This window comes from Trematomus bernacchii, unplaced genomic scaffold, assembly GCF_902827165.1.
Source record: "Trematomus bernacchii unplaced genomic scaffold, fTreBer1.1, whole genome shotgun sequence".
Taxonomy (NCBI): Eukaryota; Metazoa; Chordata; class Actinopteri; order Perciformes; family Nototheniidae; genus Trematomus; species Trematomus bernacchii.
In genome coordinates, this window is record NW_022987698.1 from 13663674 (window position 1) to 13669470 (window position 5797).

Sequence of the window (5797 nt, forward strand, 5' to 3'; positions counted from 1 at the left end):
GTGATTGGTCTACAGCTTAGAGATGCACAAAAGCATAATAGGGCCCTTTTTATGAAGAAAAAAAACCCTGATAACTTTCATATATTTGTCAATGATAATGAGAATAATGATGCAAAAATTATGAATGCCTTCAATATTGTGAATCAAAGTGCAATTAAAATATCAGTAAAAAAAAAACAATTACCTTTTTCCAAATTGTTGAGCTCTTGTTCCTCAATTCAGTTTTCTAACTACTTTTATTTTTCTAGCTGTTAAGTTTGACTGTCCTGTTTCTGTTTCACAACTGGTCAAACGTGTTTAACCTATCTCTGTTTGTGTTTAACACATCGGCATCAGGGCTTGTATCTATCAAGTGTGTCGGTATGTCCAGACACCCAAGAAGAGATTAATGTTCGTCATGAATCTTCAGTGACTTTTAGCTGAAGCATTAGCGTGAGGCGTTGTTGCTCTTTTTCTTGAATTGTTTTTCAGTTGCACATTTTCTGACAGCTGTGTTTCTTCATGCGTGTCCAGGCAAATAACTTCCCCTGAAGACTTTGAGTTGATTTTTATTGGGACTTGGAAACTTTTCTGTAATTACTTCCTTCATGGCTTATGGCGGAAATGTTTAGTACACTCTTAATAACAGATACTGTAGATAAAGGTGCTTCATGTTTGCGTTGGTGCTTCAGGACACTTAAGTGTTTCCTTTTGTCCAGAACACTGAATTAAATGTTAAACCACTTGCTCAGTAAAGCTGGGTATAATTGAATACTGATCTAATTAGTAGTTCTGTAATAATTCAGGAGTTTTAGTTTGAACACCAAAACAATAATTATTTCAATCCCTTACTTTTATATCGAGGAAAAGAAGCTAAAGTTTTCAAATGTTAAACGTTGTTTAAACACAAGCAGCTGTATGAACACTTCCAACTAAATGAAGTACAGTCTAACACTGTATGATGTTTTTTTATCAGGATGTATCTGGTCGAATAATAAATCAACAGGATTATGAATCTGACCAGAAATCTGATGTTAACATTCAGTATTTGTATAGTATAGATACTCAATTTGGTTGTTAAAGTGCTCATGTTTCATACACAGTTTAGTCCCCCGATGTTACATGACAAAAAGGAATTTGAAAAGTCAAGATAAACTAAACTGAACCATTACAATACACAAATCTAAATAAACCAAATCTAGGACTGTCAGATACCACCTTCATAGTTTAATAAAGAAGATCAAATCAAAGTTAATCTTCATCACTGTGGCAGTCTGTTTGGGACTGACACCATGCTTCTTCTGTGGTGTCATTGTTTACCAACTCTTTGCTGTACTCCCATTAGTGAAGCAGCTGGCTTCCATTCTGGTGTCGACATTACAGGGTGCGTTTCACTTCTCTTATTTTTCATTTCCTCGGTCTCGGTATCACCGGAAGTTGATTTGTCTGCGCCATCTTGAGTACCATCCCAGTGGCCTTATTTGTGCCGGAGGATCGAGGAGCGATAACGGAGGAGCAATAATCGAGGAACTACCAGACCATCCTCCGGTGAAAGGCATAAAAACCTTCATAACACACAAGGGGACGGGTAATAACCGGAAAAGCATGACATGGGACCTTTAAAGCACGGAGACATGTCGGAGCAGAGTCACAAAATACAAATAGGATCCTGAAAATGAGCATGATAGGGCCCCTTTAACAAGACTCTCACTGTACTCATCAAATAACTCCTAAGCATATAAAGCAAACATGTTTTGTTCAGGACTTCATCCCAATAATGAATATTTTACAAGTATTGATCCGTGTCCCTGCTTTCTGTGTGGACTTTGAAATCCAGCCCGGGCTTGCAGCAGGTCACTTTGTTCTGAGCTGCTTCTGTGTTAGAGCCCTTTGCTCCAGGACAAGTTTACACAATGAACATGCACATGACTATTGAAGCTTAGCTTCCTGATAGGAAGCTTAGCTTCCTGATAGGAACGTTTCCCTACCTGGAATGTTGCCCTTTCTCGTCTGGGGAGGATATAAATAACATATATGAAAATACAAAAAAACAAATATGCCCGAGAGACTGTTGTTGATCTGTTAATCAGTATCTGTCCTGACTCGTCTCCTCTGCTCCTGTTTTCTAAAACCACTCTCCCAGCAGATGTAGAGCTGTGGAAGTAATTACATTTATAAAACGAGTAAATACAAATGCAAGATTTGTGTCTTTGTCTCTCTGTTATGAAAAGTATTGTTGCTGTTCAGACAAATGAATAATTTGAATGAAAGTCACATTTTGTTGCTTTGTTTGTTTTGATTTCTTACTTGTTTTTTCCCATGAAAGGGAAATAAGATCTTGAATTTTAGACTACCTGCAACCAGGGGCGTCGCCTGGACCTGAAAACATTCGGGGCTTAGCCCACAGTGGCGGCGGCACTACAGTGGCATTTTTTACTGCAACACTCCCCACACGCACACACACAGTACACCCGCGACTGTTACGGCTCACGGCATATAGGCAGGGGTAAAGTGGTATTTGTTATGAGTGGGGGGCGGACCTCACCTCCTCTAGGGGGGGGTCCGGGGGGATGCTCCCCCGGGAAGATTTTTTTTTAAATATTGAAGTTAAATGCATCAATCTGGTGCACTTTGAGAGCAAAATGAAGAGATCTATGGATACCTCTCTCAACACCCATATGAAGCAGAACTGTAAACAGATTTACTTTTTCTTTATGGATACTTTACTAATCACTCCCCTTTTAAACTCTATTCTTGTTTTACTGCCATATAGTATTTCATAACTGTTTTTCCTTTTATTCTCTTATTTTTTTTATAACTATAATGATCATATGAAGGTGTGCCGCGGAAACAATCTTTTGAATAATTTGTGACCAAACCGTTTGAGACCCACTGAGATAACTTAGACTAAAGTTAAGTATCTAAATACTCAGAGTCCTTTAGCTCACCTGAGTCTCTCATACCCCTTTCACACCAACGGTGGTTTCAGGGGCCGGTTCGGTGCTGGGTGCTTGAAAAGCACCGGGTTTCCTGTTCACACCGCAGCGGAGCAGCCTCTAAGCTCCGGAATCCGGTTCGTTTCGAGCACCAAAAAGTTGTCCGTCTAGAAGCAAGAACCGCATACGTCACGCTTACGTCGGAGGGGGGCGAGATTAACCTGAGCTAACACTTAAGGCGAGTACGGCAAATAAAAGTTGTAACAAGCAGTAGTGCTGAGCAAAGTGACTAGAACGCAACCACACACTTGTTAAAAAAAACACACTTTATAAAGTCAGGCAACACTAACCAGGCTTCGTGTGATTCTGTTTATTTGTGCCTTACTTTGACCATCCGTTCGCTGTTATTGATCATTGTGGAGAGCAGGCAGACGTTTTGTTTGTTATTATAGCAGCTATCGGATGGAATCAATACATGGGCTGCACAGGTTGTCATGTCCGACTATCACAAGTAGAATCATAATGAAAAATACGTCGGTAAAAAGTGCCTGTAGAAAACTGCTTAGCAAGTAGTCAGTTTAGCTTCGGTTGCTATGCTAACATCACCCATGTTATACCAGAGAAACTTTCATAACAGCGTTGTGATGCCAAAACAGCGTCAATTCAGACTGACAACCAAACAGCGTCAATTCAGACTGACACACATTCACTTAAGGGGAACTGGGGATATGTATCAGCTGCTTGTGTGACAGTCAGACAGTGAATACTTTAGAGCCGTGTGAGCTAACCCGGAGCTAACGGGAGAATACACTCGTGGAAGAGCAGCCGGCCAGGCACTGCAGCGGTCGGTAAATGCCGCTGAAACACATTAATAAACAATGAACCACGGCACTCTGGAGAAAAGTATAAGGTTGGAGAAGTCGTTATTTAATTTAATCTGGCTTCGTATGATTAAAAGCAACGCAGTCCCCGGCCCGTGTTATTGTGAGGTGAGCTCCGGCGTTGGGGAGAAAACTCAGCGACGTAAACTGTGACGTCATGACGCAGCAGCGGCAGCACCAGTCGGGCTCTGAGCGGTGTGAAAAGAGCCGGCGCTAAACCGAAGAACCGGTTCTGAACCAGAAAAGCTCTAGCACGGAGCTTGAACCGGAGTTGCGTTGGTGTGAAAGGGGCATTAGTCTGAGAGGAGAGGACTCTCCTCCAGCTTCTTGTGGAACAAACAGCTCCTTATGTCCGTTAGTGCAGCTAGCTAACCAGATGCTAACAACACGGTCCCTGCTGACACCGGGCACCGGGCACCGGTCCCTCTCTCCCCCTCTCTCCCTCTCTCTCTCTATCACACTAAATGCGCTATTGCCACACACACACACAGAGCCGAGCTTGAATGACACACGCACACGTTATTTCCATGCAACTCTCTGATTGGTCTGGTGTCATGCCTCTGTTGCATTCACTGAACACGGGAAATTACAGTGCTGCCGTCCTCTCTTGTGTCATGATGAGGTTCACGTAAAGCACGGTTAATGTATTATATTATTGAGGGAGAATTGTCCGGGGCTACAGAAAAAACATTCGGGGCTAAAGCCCCGGATGCCCAGGCCAGGCGACGCCACTGCCTGCAACACCCCTCAAGCAAATCAAGCAACTAAAATGAGACGGGAATCTAGGCCGTAGAAGGCAAATAAAAAAGTATATGCACAGTCTTCTCATGTGCTTCTCAAAGTGTTTTTTGCAAAAAATGTAGAATAACCATAAACAGTAAGATTTGTATTAAGATAAGAAGTACTTTATTGATCCCAATTTGGGAAATTGTTTTTGTTGCAGCAGCATAAAAGACAAGGCGTTTTACAATAAAACAAAAGAAACAAGAAAAGAAAATAGAAAATATACATGTTGAATTTGACAAGATATTATATATACAAATATATATATATACATAAATATATGACATGGAATATCAATATAAAAAAACAGATTATAGAGTAAAATGTACAATGTGGTTTTATTCCAAGAGAAACTATGGAGCAGAGAGTTCTCTTCCAGCCAGAGGTGATTTGTTGTACAGTGTTATTGCAGTGGGCAGGAATGTTTTCCAGTATCTGTCCTTGTGACAGGGGAGCTGCAGCAGTCTGTTGGAGAAGGAGCTCCGTTGACTGTCCAGCTGCAGGTGGAGAGGATGGCTGGGGTTATCCATGATGGACAACAGCCTGTTCAGTGTCCTCCTCTCCACCACAGCTTCAAAGGGGTCCAGCTTGATGCCGATGACAGACCCAGCTTTCCTGATCAGTTTATTGATCCTGCTGGTGTCACCGGCTCTGATGCTGCCCCCTCAGCAGACCGCAGCAAAGAAGAGTGCACTAGCCACAACAGACCGGTAGAAGATCTCCAGCATCTTGCTGCACACGTGGAAGGATCTCAGCTTCCTCAGAAAATAGAGTCTGCTCATCCCCTTCTTGTACACAGCGTCAGTTGTGCCTCTACTGTGACATGTCTCCATGCTTTAATGTTCAAAAAGCTCTTTATTTTTCTCATACTGCCTGTGCTGCAGCACCTCTTTTCACCCTCTGTCTGAAACCAGAGCCCAGTCTGCTCTGATTGGTTAGCTGGCTCTGTTGTGATTGGTCAAACACTAAGAGATGTCCCGCCCTTTAGCCTATCACTAGCACTGGCCAATAGAAGCGCAAGTGTTACACAGTGTTGTCATTATGTAACAGAAGTAAACAAAGGAGTTCAACGGAGGCGTTGCAGGCAGGCAGGCAGGCAGGCAGGCAGGCAGGCAGGCAGAGAGAGAGAGAGAGAGAGAGAGAGAGAGAGAGAGAGAGAGAGAGAGAGAGAGAGAGAGAGAGAGAGAGAGAGAGAGATATAGAGATAGAGAAGAGATA